Source organism: Bombina bombina, chromosome 3, assembly GCF_027579735.1.
Source record: "Bombina bombina isolate aBomBom1 chromosome 3, aBomBom1.pri, whole genome shotgun sequence".
In the NCBI taxonomy this organism is placed as follows: domain Eukaryota; kingdom Metazoa; phylum Chordata; class Amphibia; order Anura; family Bombinatoridae; genus Bombina; species Bombina bombina.
In genome coordinates, this window is record NC_069501.1 from 1,134,753,448 (window position 1) to 1,134,770,872 (window position 17,425).

Below are 17,425 nucleotides of genomic sequence, written 5' to 3' on the forward strand. Positions count from 1 at the left end.
TATTTACAGTAAATACGCACTCTAACAATGAAATATGAATATTGCATAAATATGCTTTTACATGTATTCATCTACTAGACTGCAAAGGGCTCCAATGCACTTATATTGTATATATAAGTCCTCTTGTGAGAGTTACCGCTGATCAGAGTCAGCCGAGCGGCTCAGAAGTCTCGTCTGCCCCATTTGCACTACAGTGTGCTTTGCTAAATGTGAGCATATTTACATATACTTTTGTTGCTGACTGGATCTTGTTTGGTGATACTGCACTTAGAGGCGCCTCTGTATTTCTTCCTTTCTTCAGGAAAACTGTATCTGACAAGCTTTTCCAGAGAGCAGCCACAGATATTTTCTTTGTGCTACTTGTCACTCGTGTCATTGGAGCATTTGAAGAAACTTTGTCCACAGAGACCTATTTAAATTGGGATTGGTATTTACCGTATTCTTGTAAATGTATTTTTGTTAACTAATTTTGTCACTGTGTTATACAAACTTACAATTAGTGTAATGTGAAGCTAGGATTTGATTAATAATCTACTGCTATCTATTTCAGTTGTGAATTAGTATTGTATAGGACATAGCTAATATTGCTCTACAGCTTTGTTGCCATTTTATTGAGGTTTAGCACCCCCTCATTAGTATTAGAGTAATTAGCTCATCACTCTTAACACTGTTTATTTATATATATATATACACACACACACACACATATATATATATATATATATATATATATATATATACATATTTAGACATTATTATTATTATTCTTTATTTATAAAGCGCCGACAGATTCCGCAGCACTGCCCATGGGTACAAGGATAACAGTACAGTGGAGAAACAATACGATAAGACACAACATTTTACAGACAAATACAGGGGGAATTGAGGGCCCTATTCCTGTGGGAACTTACAATCTAGACGGGTAGGAGGATTGGAAACAGGAGGTGGGGACTGCAGAGGTGAGAATGATATTAGTGAGGAGATAGAGGGCAACTGTTAGTTAATGTATATTTATGAATCTCAATGTTAAAGGGATCTGAAGCCCACATTTTTTATGTCATGATTCAGACAGAGCATGCAATTTTAAGCAACTTTCTAATTTACTCCTATTATCAATTTTTTGTTATCTTGGTATCTTTATTTGTAAAGCAGGAATTTAAGCTTAGGAGCCTGCACATGTTTTGTTCGGCACCTGGGTAGCGCTTGCTGATTGGTGGCCAAATGCTCTATCTGAATCATTAAAGAAAAAATGTGGGTTTAATATCCCTTTAAAGCCCTTTGCATGCTTTTTTTTTTAACACCTGAGACCTCAAATCTTTGAGCCTTTATAACTTTTGTGTGCAATCTTTTTTTAATAAATTTTATTAGATGGTGTTATTTTAAGTGCAACTGTACTTTGTAATGAATTTTTGATGTGTTTTGTGACACCTTTTAGTTTTTAGAAACAGTTAACCAGAGCTCTAAAGTCACGATAATCATTCTAGCATAAATCGCAATAGCTCTCACGTGTTCGCAGTTACATTCAAATGAATGCAATCCAAGTGTTAATTTTGCTAGAAATAAGCTTTTTGCACTCGTCGGGTTGCACTCGTATTATGAGTTGAAAGTAAACTGTTTTCTCTCACACACTAACTCGATGAGTGCAAAAAGCTGAACTTAGAATATTGTGTGCGAGTTTTAAGTGAATCAAAATGTATTTTATTTGCAATTTTCCACAAAACAATACTCTTTTATTCAGAGACCTAAACAATGCAATAAATAAAGAGAATATTAGACTTGTGCGCGGTGGAAAATATTGTTTCGGTTCATTTCGGACCGATTCGGATGTTTTAGAATTTCCTTTTTCGGATCGATCTGAATTCGGATACATCTGAATGCATTTGTTTCGGATTCATTTGGATTCAAATAAATTCGGATGTATTCTATTCGGATTCGATTCCTTAAATCCGGAAGTTCGGTATGTGTTAGGTGGGATGTGTTGTGTATTAGACTAGTATTATGTACTGTAATATTAGGTGTAACCTATAGCAGAGTGTTATAACCTATTATACTGTACAATACTAGTGTAATTGTGATTAGTCCATGGCCATCCGAAATGTAATGAATAAATACGAACTAATCGGATTTATTCGTTAGTTTCGTTGCTACGGTAATTCAGAAATTCAAATCAATCCGAAGCTCCGAATTTGACAAATTCGTCCGAATTTCGATTCAGAATTAAACGAAACGCACATGTCTAGAGAATATTTAGAAACTTTTAACTTAAAATAACAAGTACAATACTTAACAGTGTCAGACAGTTAAATAAAAGTTTTCTTACCAGGTAGCTTATAGCTCTCAGGCACATGTCCTGCAGGTTCAGTATCTCTCCCCTGTCTGTGGTAACCTGAGAGCAAGGCTGTTGGCTTAAGTAGTTTTAACTAATATCAGACACCTGTATCCTATTAGGACTGCAGTCTCTACACTGCTTACATACCCTCCCAGCATCTTGTCTATAGGATAATCTTTAACCCTTTAGTCATTCAGGCAAAACGGTTTGTATACTCCATTATACCCCCATAGAAGTTAATGGAGAAAAAAATAGAGAGAACAAAAGAGAAGGAGAGAGAGAGAGAGAGAGAGAGAGAGAGCAAAAGAGAGGGGGAGAGAGAGAGCAAAAGAGAGGGGGAGAAAGAGCGAAAGAAAGGGGGGGTGAAAGAGAGCTAAAGAGAGGGGGAGAGGGAGAGCTGAAAAGAGAGGGGGAAGAGAGAGAGCAAGAGAGGGGGGAGAGAGAGAGAGAGCAGAAGAGAGGGGGAAGAGAGAGCAAGAGAGGAGGAGAGAGAGCAAAAGAGAGGGGGAGTGAGACAGAGCAAAAGAGAGGGGGGAAAGAATAGCAAATAGAGGGGGAGAGAGAGAAAACAAAAGAGAGAGGGAGAGAGAGCACATAAGAGAGGGGGGAGGGGGAGAGAGAGATAGCAAAAAAGAGGGGGAGAGAGAAAGCAAGGGGTGGGACCGCTGTACTACAAAAAATGACCCATGTACACTGGCTTTAGGACTAGTATGTAATATTTTAATAACGTGCATTGAAGTTAGAAATTCTTCATATGCACCAAACCGACTGCATTAGTCCTATATTGTGAACCCTGATACGCGAAAAGATATCTTTTTCTAAACCTACAGAAAATAATATCCTTAAATCTGCTAGTTTTCATCCACCCTCAGTATTTAGATCTATACCCAAAAGCCAGTTATTGAGGGTAATGAGAATCGTATCAGATGACAAAATCTGTGAAGAATGTTTTGGACAGATGGTAAATAAATTTGCACAGAGAGGTTATCCGAACTTCTTGTTAACAACAGAGCTCCAGGCAGTTTGTGGATAAGACATAAATTATGTTAGAAATGAAGAACAAGGATACAAGAATGGTGTTTGTTTCCCAATATAGCACAAGGAGCCATCAGGTCAATAGATTTTAACAGAAACATTAGCACATTAATTAATTAACTTTCCAATGCCAAATTATAGGAGAGTAAGGACAGATATTGGTGATTCCAAGAAATGTAGACAAGGGTTTAGGACTGTTTGTTTTCCATGTCTATAGTGTGCCAATTGCAATTATATAATTAAGAGTGCTTTTTTTTTTATCATCCTCATACGGGAAAACCATATTTGATTTTGGATTTTTTAACATGCAAGCATACATTTGTGATCTATGTTTAATGTCTGTGTTCTTTAATATATATAGGTCAAACGACCAGACAGGCATGAGACAAAATCCTGTAACATAAATCAAATATAAGGTGTAAACATATGGATGCCCCTGCTGCTGCCAATTTTTTATGATTGGCTATAATGTTAGCCAGGTACATTTCCAGATAGGGAATCTTTATTGAAAAAAAAGAGGAAAATGTACTGGATTTATCATTTAGACAACATGTATCCAAAAGGCATGAACCAATATTTTGATTGATCGATATTCTGTTATGATGGGTTGATGTACTGTATATTAAAAGGTAGCCAACATTTGTTTAATTTAACATTTGTTTTATTTAACATTTTTGTTTTATTTAATTTTAACATAGTTGATTTTATTATGTTAAGAGAAATTTTAACTGATTTTGTACATGATATATTAATTTCCCACTAGCGGGTGATATATGTAAATTGTGAAATCACATTTAGGTCTATTGTTATGATTGTTCATTAGGTGGGGCTATTGTATTGGGAAAAGATTTTGGCGCCTTGTGTAAATTATTAAAGTAAAAGATTTTTGCGCCTTGTGTAAATAATTTAAGTGTAAATATGGTTTGTCACGGATACCAGACAGCCCCACCCCCCTACAACCTTACCCCTTTTGTTTCTCAGTGGTTTTGGGCTCAGAGCAACCACAATTCCTGGAAGCTTTGGTTTGCTTGTCTTGTGAAAAGCTGGTGTATGACCAGGAAAACCCTCCTAGGCTGGCAGGGCCCCTGGAACTCTCGGTCGGCCGCCTCTTAGGCTGTCCGAGCTCCTGGAACTCCCAGTCAGCCACAGAACAGCAGGAAACCCACTAACTTTACCCCTGGTTGCTCCAGCAACCATGTGCCCCAGAGCTCTGCTCTTTTGGGGATTAGTAGCCCCTAGGGAGGACAAGAGGTGGGGGAATTACCGGAGGGGAGCTGCTTTGGGAACAGGGGGTTTTGGACACCCCTACCCCCATAACTTCAACGGGCTGTATCTCCGGTCCCCAATAATGAATCATGCTGCTTTTTGGACTACGGCATCTTGGGACCCCCTGGGATCACCCCAAAACCATCACCACTGTGTCCTGGGATTCTGTGGGACTATGGTTGCTATGGAGGCGCCGCTCAGTCTGGAGGGGCGGGAATGGCGGGAAAAATGTGGCATTGTCTCCCTGTTTTATCAAGATGTGTGTGTATAAAAGATGTGTGTTTGTCCCAATAAAGGCAGTTCTTATTTCATCTGAATGCTAGTCTGTCTAGTTATTTAGGTGGGCTCCTGCTAGAATCACTTTCCTGGGCTACATATCAGCCTGTTCCAGGCAAAGGAAGGACCCTCTGGCAGAGCTACCCAGTCAGGGTAGCTGGAGTCTGCCACAGGGTGGGACACTGAGTACTTGTGCTGTCGGGCATCAGGGGTGGCTACAGGCTGTGGTCACTTGCCAGCTACATAGCTGCAGTTGGTAGGGAGGAAGCAGGACCCATTTGGCGGAGATACCCTGTCGGGGTAGCCGGGGTATCCGTCACATTGGTTGGCAGCAGTGGGATCTGCTTCTTCCACATGGTTCCTGCAGAGAAGTGCCACAGTAAACGGTAACTATGGAGGCCGAGTTCCAATAGAGAATGCCAGAGGCGCTGGCCCCACTGTACGGTCCTGGTTCTGCACAGAACGAGCGGGAAAAGAGGAACTTTTTCCGTCAGTGACTCTGGAGGAAGGCTCTCCAACAGGAGCGGGACTGTTTTGGAAAGGTCCTCCCCACTGATATGGACTGATATGGAAAGGTACTGGCTCCAGCTAGATTTATGAATGCCTTTCCTGGGAGAACAGTCCAGGGAGGAACAGCTGATTGCCTTACACGGACTGGTCCAGACAGAGATGGTGCTGGAGGATGGCTACCAAGCCCTCCAGTGGTATGCTATGCATGTGCGATCATGGCTGGACGAGGTCTACCCAACAGAGGGCTTTGGCGGCCCTGGATTACTATTTGAAAAGATGCTAAAGGACCACGACTTTGGGGATAAGACTGACAAAAGACTGGCTGAAATTTGCAGATACCGAGAGAGACTGTTGGATCTCTCGGGAGTGCCTTGGCTTGAAGCGGATTTGAATTTTATGATTGTCCAGGAATGGGAACTGGAAGTGGCATATGCAGAGCTGCTGGATCCCGATCAGCAATCTTGATCCAAGCTTATGGTCTTGGACCAGGGGGCCACCCTAGCAGAAGCACTGGCAACAGGGCAGAGAGCCGCCAGCCTCTGCCCAGTACCTGCAACAGCTCCAGGAAACCAGGGAGAGGAGGAAGTTGTCCTCCCTCCCCTTACAGAGAACCCCTTGCAGGGAGAGATGGATGTCGATAACTCTCCCCAGCAGCAGAACCCCTTCCCGGGAGAGGAGACAGTCGGTCTCTCTCCTCAGTGGCAGAGCCAGGAGCAGGGAGAGGAGAAAGCCGGTCTCTCTCCCCAGCGGCAGAGCCATCCCCTGGGAGTGGAGGTAGTCGTCCTCCCTCCCCGTAAGCAGAACCCCTTCCTGGGAGAGGAGACAGTCGGTCTCTCTCCCCAGCGGCAGAGCCAGGAGCCGGGAGAGGAGACAATCGGTCTCTCTCCCCAGTGGCAGAGCCATCCCCTGGGAGTGGAGGTAGTCATCCTCCCTCCCCTTACAGAAAACCCCTTGCAGGGAGAGATGGATGTCGATAACTCTCCCCAGCAGCAGAACCGCTTCCCGGGAGAGGAGACAGTCAGTCTCTCTCCCCAGCGGCAGATCCAGGAGCCGGGAGAGGAGACAATCGCTCTCTCTCCCCAGCGGCAGGGCCATCCCCTGGGAGTGGAGGTAGTCGTTCTCCCTCCCCTTACATAGAACCCCTTGCAGGGAGAGATGGATGTCAATAACTCTCCCCAGCAGCAGAACCCCTTCCTGGGAGAGGAGACAGTCGGTCTCTCTCCCCAGCGGCAGATCCATCCTTTGGGAGCGGAGGTAGTCGTCCTCCCTCCCTTTACAGAGAAGCCCTTACAGGGAGAGACGGGTATCGATATCTCTCCCCAGTGGCCGAATCCCTTTCTGGGAGAGGAGACAGTTGGTCTCTCCCCCCAGCGGCAGAACCCCATACAGGGAGCAGAGACAGCTGGTCTCCCTCCCCAGTGGCAGCACAGTTTCCCATGGAGCGGAGGTAGCAGACCTCCCTCCCCAGTGGTAGATCTCCTTCTCAGGAGAAGAGACAGATGGTCTGTCCCCTCAGTAGCTTGGCAGGGTCTCTACCCTTTTCTTGTCCTGGAGTATTTCTCACCGGGGGCAGGCATTGCATTAGGCAAGGAAGATAAATGCTTATACAGTTGGTGCCACATGTTTGGGCACCCAAGATTTGCCTGCCCCACCAAGGAGCAACCTCCCCCTCTGGTCTGGGGTGGGAATACAGCTGGGAAACCGGCACTAGCTTTTTTTGTGGGTGGGTCAGCCTGTACTAAACAGAGTGTCACAGAGAGAGGCAGTGTGGCCATAGAACTTAAGGACACTGGAACTTGTGGGACAGCAATTGCTTAGGAGCTGGCCTTAGCAAACTTGTTTGGGACTTTGCCTTATGGGTCTATCCCTGCACCAGCAGGAACCCCCCTGGATGCCCCAAGCTCAGGAGAGATGGGATAACCTCTCCCAGCAACCGAGAATTGGAGGGCCACCGTCGGACAGTCCCAGGCCGACCCGTTAAGGGTCTAGCCGAGTCTGCCAAACTGGAGGGGGGAGATGTCACGGATACCAGACAGCTAAGGCTACCTCCCCCACCCCCCCTACAACCTCACCCCTGTTGTTTCTCAGTGGTTTTGGGCTTCTCAGAGAAACCACAATCCCTGGAAGCTTTGGTTTGCTTGTCTTGTGAAAAGTTGGTGTATGACCAGGAAAACCCTCCTAGGCTGGCCAGGCCCCTGGAACTCCCAGTTGGCTGCCTCACCACGAACACCCGCCTAACCCCTCTCAAGCTGTCCGGGCTCCTGGAACTCCCGGTCGGCCACAGGACAGCAGGACACCTGCTAACTTTACCCCTGGTCGCTCCAGCAACCATGTGCTCCAGAGCTCCGCTCTTTTGGGGATTAGTAGCCCCTAGGGAGGACAAGAGGTGGGTGAATTACCAGAGGGGAGCTGCTTTGGGAACTGGGGGTTTTAGACACCCCTACCCCCATAACTTCAACGGGCTGTATCTCCGGTCCCCAATAACAAATCATGCCGCTTTTTGGACTGCGGCATCTGGGGACCTAGAGCTTTCAAATGACACCCTGGAAGTGTCACCGCTTCCCCGGGATCACCCCAACACCGTCACCACTTTGTCATGGGATTCTGTGGGACTATGGTTGCTAAGGAGGCGCCGGTCAGTCTGGAGGGCGGGAATGGTGGGAAAACTGTTGCATTGTCTCTCTGTGTGTATAAAAGATGTGTGTTTGTCCCAATAAAGGCAGTTATTATTTCACCTGAATGCTAGTCTGTCTAGTCATTTAGGTGGGCTCCTGCTAGAATCACTTTCCTGGGCTACATAGCAGCCTGTTCCAGGCAAAGGAAGGACCCTCTGGCAGAGCTACCCAGTCAGGGTAACTGGAGTCTGCCACAGGCTGGGACACTGAGTACTGGTGCTGTCGGGCATCAGGGGTAGCTACAGGCTGTGGTCACTTGCCAGCTACATAGCTGCAGTCGGCAGGGAGGAAGCAGGACCCGTTTGGTGTAGCTACCCTGTCGAGGTATCCGGGGTATCCGTCACATGGTTAACATTGAATAATGATGACTAAGTTCACTTGTTAAGCACAAAACATTGCTGATTGTTTGTAGATCCTATGTGGAGTAAATAAAGTTCTGTTTCTATATACAGCAGGTGGAACACTTGTATTGCTCAATAGTAAGTTTCTTCAGAGTACTGCTGATCTATAGTGCTGTTTCCAGATTAATGTTTATATATATATATATATATATATATATATATATATAGGTATAGGTATATATATATATATATATATATATATATATATATATATATAGGTCAGTGGAAGGGGCGCTGTTAGTCCCGAAATGTCACAATAAATATTTGATTTGTCACTGATGTCTGCAGTCCAGAGAGTGCTTAATTTTTTCTATATTCTATATACCTGATAAGAGCACCCTGGTAAGTTGATTTTGGCTGGTGAGAGTGCATATACTACACATCTTGGATAGATATATATATATATATATAGCTCCACATCTCACCTCAATACCAGCGCTGCTTACGGAATTAAGGTAGGAAAATCAGCAATCAGCCAATAGGATTGACCTCACATTCTATTGGCTGATTGGAACAGCCAATAGAATGCGAGCTCAATCCTATTGGCTGATTGGATCAGCCAATCGGATTGAACTTCAATCCTATTGGCTGATTGCATCAGCCAATAGGATTTTTCCTACCTTAATTCCGATTGGCTGATAGGATTCTATCAGCCAATCGGAATTCAAGGGACGCCATCTTGGATGACGTCACTTAAAGGACCAGTCATTCAGTCGTCAGCCGTCGGATGAAGAGGATGCTCCGTGTCGGATGTCTTGAAGATGGACCCGCTCCGCTCCGGAAGGATGAAGATAGAAGATGCCACCTGGATGAAGCCTTCTGCCGGTCTGGATGTCCTTTTCTGGCCGGATAGGATGAAGACTTCGGACCCTCTGGAGGACCACTTGTGCCCGGCTGGGTGAAGATGGCTCAAGGTAGGGTGATCTTCAAGGGGTAGTGTTAGGTTTTTTTAAGGCGGGATTAGGTGGGTTTTAGAGTAGGGTTGGGTGTGTGGGTGGTGGGTTTTAATGTTGGGGGGGTGTTGTATTTTTTTTTACAGGTAAAAGAGCTGATTACTTTGGGGCAATGCCCCGCAAAGGCCCTTTTAAGGGCTATTTGTAATTTAGTATAGGGTAGGGAATTTTATTATTTTGGGGGGCTTTTTTTATTTTATTAGGGGGATTAGATTAGGTGTAATTAGTTTAATATTCTTGTAATTCTTTTTTTTTTTCCTGTAATTTAGTGTTTTTTTCTGTAATTTAGTTTATTTAATTTAATTGTAATTAATTGTAGGTAGTTTAGGTAATTAGTTTAATTATAGTGTAGTGTTAGGTGTAATTGTAACTTAGGTTAGGGTTTATTTTACAGGTACTTTTGTACTTATTTTAACTAGTTATTAACTATTTAATAACTTCCTAGTAAAAATAAGCTTTGAACCTCACCTGCCTAGCCTTGCAGCGAGAGAGCAGCAGTACGTTCCTGCTGTTAACATTGCACAATTTGCCGATTGTGCAATGTCGCCCCCTGATTGTGCATGGCTAATTGAGTGCAAGAGGGGCTATCAATCATTTTGATCCAATCGGCTCAAGATGATTGCAATCCGCTGCAATCCACTGTGTATAAGTTAAGTAGCAGCAGTCTACTTAACAAGGGTTTCAGGCTTGCTCTAAACTAAACTGAAATGCTGTGGCTCCAAAGCAGCTATCACTGCTTGTTAAATGGAGCCCATAATATCAAACACAGAAGTAAAATAACTTTTGGGTAACAGTAATCATATCATGTTCACATTTGAAATCCCTTTCCATAAGCAGTCTTACAAGGTTTCAACCAAGAATTTTCATTTTAAGAAAGCAAAATTCAATTTAAGGGAATCTTTAAGTAGAATTGATTGGGACACAGGGAATAAATTAATAACATTTAAAACTTTGTTAAACAAATATTCACATCAACACATACCACCACGTGGTTATATAAGTAAAATAAGTAAATCCAAGCCATTTGTGACTAAATAAAATGTGTTTAGAGAAATTAGGAAAAAATTTAGGACATTTCAATTAATCAAAGAAAATAGTACAAAGCATGCAAAAAAAAAAAAAGCAATCAAATTAGCCAAAATTTCAAATGAAAGATTAATTGCAAAGGATTCTAAGTCAAACCCTAAAAAGTGTTTAACTAATGTAAATGGCGAAAACAAAATCTAAGAAGGAAAATATAGGTACGTTAAAATGTGAGTAGGGTAGCATAATGAACAGTGACAAGGAGAAGCCTTTGGTACTAAACAGTTATTTTCTTCAGTATATACAAGAGAGGAACAAATGGAAGATACATTGAAATAAACTAGAACATACAATCCCATACCAATAACTTTGTTATCTAGAGGATATCAGGGGAAAATAATATATGGATAATATTATGGAAAATAAAACTCCAGGTCCAGATGGAATACCCCCAAGGGTTTTTATGGGAACTTAGCACTGTTATAGCCAAACCTCTACTCTTAATTTAATTCAAGACTTATTATCCTCAGGCATAGTACCCCAGCACTGGAGTAAATCTGATGTGGTGCCACTTTTTTAAAAGGGAAGCAGGGCTTATACATGAATCTAAAGACCAATTAGTCTGACATCAGAAGTAGGGAAGATACTTGGAGGTATTATAAGGGATTGTTGACGAGTATATTCGTGCAAACAAGATAATGAGTTCAAATCAGTATGGTTTTATGAGAAATAGATCATGTAATACTAATCTAATTAGATTCAATGAGGAAGTAAGTACACATATAGGTAGAGGTGAATCAGTTGATGTGATATACTTGGATTTTTAAAAGGCTTTGAATACAGTGCCACATGAGAGATTATTATTCAAAATTAAGGGACTGTGGATAGCTGAAAATGTTATCTTATGGATAAATAACTGTATAAAAGACAAGGAGCAATGAGTAGTAATAAATTAATCAGACTAAGGTAATAAGTGGAGTTCCCCAGGGATCAGTACTAGGCCCTGTTCTCTTTAATATTTTTTATAAATGACTTGGAGCAAGGATTAAATAGCAACTTCTCTATTTTTCTAGATGATACAAAGTTGTGTAAGGTCATTGGGTCAGTGCAGGAAGAAATTGCTTTGCAAGGGGATTTACAAAAAAAAAAAAAATGGGCTGGTAAATGGAATATGAGATTTAATACTGGAAAATGTAAGGTTCTACATTTTGGAAGTAAAAAAAAAATAGGCAACCTATTATTTAAATGACAGAGAAGGAAAGGGAATTGGGCATGTTTATAAATAAAAATCTAAAAATAGATGCACAATGCAGAGTAGTGACTACTAAGGCTAATAAAAAAAATAGCATATATTAAAGAGGCATTGATGCAAGGGGGAAGGAATAATTCTGTCACCATATAAATCCCTGGTTAGACCTCACCTTGATCATGAAGTGCAGTTCTGGGGATCAATTAAAAAAAAAAAAAGAAATTGCAGAGTTAGAAAAAGTTCAGAGAAAGATCTGTTTTCTCTAGAAAAAATGTGCTTGAGAGGTGATATGATTACTTTATATAAATGTATTCAAGGCCCATATATAGAAATGGTTGAAGCTCTGTTTATTCCAAGGAAATTATTTATGATAAGAGGTCACAATTTAAGGCTAGAATAAAGGAGATTTAATCTCCAGCATTGTAAAAGTTATTTCACTGTAAGAGAAATTAAATTGTGGAACTCATTAGCAAAGGAGGTGGTGAATGCCAATATCTTAGATTTATTTAAAACTGGTTTAGATACATTTCTGGCTAGAAACAGAATTCGGGGATATGATTGCTTGTGTTAAATGGGTCACCTTATTAATGAGATTAAGCTCAATTTAAGCTTTTATTGTAAATCAGGTAAGATCTGTATAGGTTTAACTCGATGGACTTCTGTCTTCTTTGAAACTGATCTACTATGTTACTATGTTACTTAACATTGTTGAATTATTTGGTCTTGAATTGTTTCATGGTGCAGCTGTACATATATGGTTGTCACATAGTTGCCAACTGTCCTGTTGTTCCCAAACACTCATTACGCTCCATACCGCACAAAAGCCAAGGGCTGAGTTTACGTGCTCGTGTACGCTTTCCCCTATAGACATCAATGGGAAAAGAGTGTTAGAAAAAAACTAACACCTGCGATCGCGGAACACAACCCCATCTATAAGGAAAAGAAAGTTACGTTTAAACCTAACACCCTAACTTAAACCCCTAGTCTAAACACCCCTAATCCGATCCTCCCCGACATCGCCGACACTAATAAAAGTTATTAACCCCTAATCCACTGCTCCCCGACATTGCCGACACTAATTAAAGTTATTTACCCCTATTCTGCCGCTCTCCGACATGGCCGACAATAATAAAAGTTATTAACCCCTATTCCGCCGCTCGCCAACGCTAAAAAAAGTTATTAATCCCTATTCCGCCGCTCCCCGACATCGCCGACACTAATAAAAGTTATTAGCCCCTATTTGGCCACTCCCCTACATCGCCGACACTAATTTTTTTCCACTACATGCACCTGAATGAATAAGTTAGTAAGCAACAGGGTCTACGCATTTCAGCAGCGTTACCTGCCTTTATCAAGATGATGTTAATTATAGTTTAAACTTAGTTTTTTTTATTTCACAGGTAAGTTTTTATTTATTTTAAGATAGTTATATTGTAATTTTAATTTAAAGTTAGGAGGGTGTTAGGTTTAGGGGTTAATAGTTTAATTTAGTGTTTTGCAATGTGGGGTGGGCTGCGGTTCAGGGGTTAATAGGTTTAGTTTAGTAGTTACAACGTGGGGGCTGGAGGTTTAATGGTTAATAGGTTTAGCTTATTAGTTGCGATGTGGAGGGCTGGGGGTTTAATGGTTAATAGGTTTAGCTTATTAGTTGCGATGTGGAGGGCTGGAGGTTTAGGGGTTAATACTTTATTATAGTGATGGTGATGTGGGGGCCAGAGGTATAGGGGTTAATATGTTTATTTAGTGTCAGCGATGTCGGGGAGGCGGATTAGGGGTTAATAGGTTGATTTAATAGTCGCAATGTAGCTGGGTGGCAGATTAGAGGTTAATAAGTTTAATATAGTGTTTGCAATGCGGGAGGGCAGCAGTTAAGGGGTTAATAGGTAGTTTATGGGTGTTAGTATACTTTGTAACATTTTAGTTATGAGTTTTGTGAAACATTTTTGTTACACAAAATCCATAACTACTGGTCTCAGGTGGCTGTATGGATTGTGTCGGTATAGGCTGTAACGCAAGCATTTTAGCCGGACCACACAACCTGTAATACGGCGCTATGGAAAATCCCGCACTCAAACGTAATTTTTTTTGAGTGCGGAATGGACATTGCATTACAGGCTAAAATGCTTGCAGTATAGCTATACCGCTGTGACTCATTATATGCGTTCCCGGCCATTCCACAAGCTATGGCCAATTTTTCAGCCTTATAGCTGTACTGCAAACTTGTAATCTAGCCAATTGTTTGCAAGGCAGTACTCATAACATAGAGGTCACTGTGACTTTTGATTTTATTATAATGTCATTACCAGTCTCATTGGTTACAGTATGTTTTTTCTGTAGTTTTCTTTATCTGTGGTGTCAGGTAAGGGGAAGCCATTCAATGTGATATGTTATACCTGGGGGGGAAGGAGACAAGGAGTGATGAAGCAAAGTATCTCTATAGTGTTACACAATTTGGAACATGTTAAATTTCCCCCATTTATATACTGAGGCTTTGCTTAGCAGGGGCTTAAGACACATTATGCTCTTCATGTTCTGGGACTGGAGTTCAGAGAACACAAAAAAAAATCCAGATTTAGTGGGACATTTCTGGGTCTATTAATCTATTGTCAACAATTACTAAAGCAGCAAAGAGTAAACAATATTTACTTCATAAAATGCCACCTTCTTGTGAAACTAGTGTTTTAGCAAATATATAACATAAACAACAAATCCTCTGTATATCTACTTTTCTTGTTCTCTATTCCCGCAGTGTCAGGACAGTAGTTTTCAGGTTAAACATATTGAGGTGTCATCTAATTTCAGGCTGTGTAACATTTATATAAGCTATGGTGCTTTATGGTATCCTGCTGTGCAGATACTGAAGAATTAATATTTTAACCATTGCCTGATTTTTTTTTATTAGGAGCTTGATGATTTAACCTGCATTAGGGCTATAAAAATGTTATAATATGTTAGAGCAACTTTACTATTTCACTATTACTTAGACATAACCATGTGTTTAACCTCTGCAAAGGAATTAAGCACACAATAAAAGTAAGTTCCAGAGCAAAAATGCACTGTAGTGCATTGCTACTGCTGAGGATATATACATATTCTTTTTTAACAAAGAAACAAAGCATAATTGAATTTGAAAATGACATGCCCTTTAAGAAATTGGTATGGCTAAATGATTCTACTTTAATTGTATGTGATTGTTTTGTGTGGATTGGAGTTGGCAAATCATTTGTGGGCGTGGCTCTGCTTCAACCTGTCCCTGGTATTTTTTTTTAAAATGTTCCAGGAGGACAAATAAATAAACACAGTGCACATATTATGATTGCTGACAACATATGGGAAAGATGAGATGAGAGAGATGCTTGTTTTATAATTAAGCTGCATATTATTATTTTTTTTAAAGACTAGTAAAAATGTGACTCAAGTGGATGTTTGTGCTTAGAGATTAGAATCAATTGCTCCTTTTGTCCTCTCACCAGAGATCCATAAGTATATGCTCTTCCTTATTATTTTATAGAATTATGAGACATAGGCTTCTAAATTTGTGAAGTTATACAGAAATAATGCATCATGCTGGTCAGGGATTACATTAGACCTATTTTATTAGAATGTTAAAACATAGATTAAAAACCAAGATTAAAGACAGGATTCTGTAGTATTAGTTTAATAATAATATTGTATTTTCTAATATTGCCACTAGATGGCGAAAAAGTACACACTATTTTAGAACAGTAAAGTAATAAATAATAAAATATTGCACTTACTTTGCTAAAGCTTACATAAGGAAAAAAAAACTTAGCTTTGTTTATAATAATTCTTAGTGAACAAAATTAGTACAGAAACACATTTTATGGAAGTTAATTGATCCCACCTAGCATGCCCAATTCCTTAAAGGGACATAAAACCAGACACTTTTTTCTTTGCAATTTAAAATAACTTTCCTATTTACTTTTAGTATCTAAGTTTCTTCATTTTCTTGTTACCCTTTGTTGAAAAGCAGGGAAGTAAGCTCAGGAGCGTGCACGTGTCTGCAGTACTATATGGAAGCAGTTTCCTGTAATGTATTGCTAATGCACTATTTCCTGTAATGTAGAGCTCCAGACATGTGCACACAACCTATCTAGATATCTCTTCGGCAAAGAATAACAAGAGAACAAAACAAATTTGATAATAGAAGTAAATTGGAAACTTTTTTAACATTGTATGCTCTATCTTTATCAAGAAAAATTTTGGGTTTCGTGTCCCTTAATTTCCTATTTTAAAGGGCAGCCTAAAGGACACCTCTCGGGTAAAATTACATTTGTCACTAGAGAGGCAAAGAATCAAAGTCTGTAACCTGCAAATGCGGCAAATCAGAGAGCAGTTTACAACATTTTGAAAACAAAGGTTACAGATTTTGTTTTTTGTTGTTTTCTTTAGAGACCACAGGACAAAGCAAAGTTTTTACATGAAACAAGCGGTGTTTAAGGTCCATTAACTGATTTTTAGGATAATTATATGCAGTTATGAGGCATTGTGGGTAGTACAGCACAAACAATTATTATTGTTGTACTCCTAAATCTCTAAGGGGGGCATTAAACCTGATTTCCCAGAGACATATTTTGATTACCATATACAGTTCTCTATACAACCTTCTGACTGCTGCTAGTGTTTATACTGCACCTAGAAACAACAGCAATCAAAGGGCATTAAGGTAAGTGCTAAAGGGCATTAAGGTAAGTGCTAAAGGGCATTAGGGTTAGTGCTAAAGGGCATAAGGTAAGTGCTAAAGGGCATTAAGGTTAGTTCTAAAGGGCATTAGGGTAAGTGCTAAAGGGCATTAAGGTAAGTGCTAAAGGGCATAAAGGTTAGTGCTAAAGGGCATTAAGGTAAGTGCTAAAGGGCATTAAGGTAAATGCTGAAGGGCATTAAGGTAAGTGCTATAGGGGATTAAGGTAAGTGCTAAAGGGCATTAAGGTAAGTGCTAAAGGGCATTAGGGTTAGTGCTAAAGGGCATTAAGGTAAGTGCTAAAGGGCATTAAGGTTAGTGCTAAAGGGCATTAGGTAAAGTGCTAAAGGGCATTAAGGTAAGTGCTAAAGGGCATTAAGGTAAGTGCTTAAAGGCATTAAGGTAAGTGCTGAAGGGCATTAAGGTAAGTGCTATAGGGGATTAAGGTAAGTGCTAAAGGGTATAAAGGTTAGTGCTAAAGGGCATTAAGGTAAGTGCTAAAGGGCATTAAGGTTAGTGCTAAAGGGCAAGGAGAAAACGTAAAAAAGAAGGAAGACATATTTGAATAGTTAATAGCAGGACTGAATGTCCCCCCAAACCCATACTCTGAGCCTGCAAAAGTACATCTACTGTTTGATATCAGGAAGTGAGTGAAATTCTAGTGCACACCCTTGTGTATTGTTTATTTGCAGTGCGCCACAACAGTTCCATATACTGACACCTCATCTGTAACCTAAGTAGTTTGTGCTGGTTGTATACATGTGACAGATATGTACAGCTTTCACTGTGAAATGCTAGGTCACTATATCATTTATCTGTCCAGGGTCCCTTTATAAATTTGTAATTGGGTAAATCCAGGTTTTTATTTTATGTTTTTTTTTTTTGGGGGGGGGGGTTGCACTGGAGGTGGTGAACTGCATTAATTTACACAATTAAATAAATATATACAATTAATATGTATGTGCAGTTCATATGGCAATACTGCTGCTTATTGGTTGATATATAT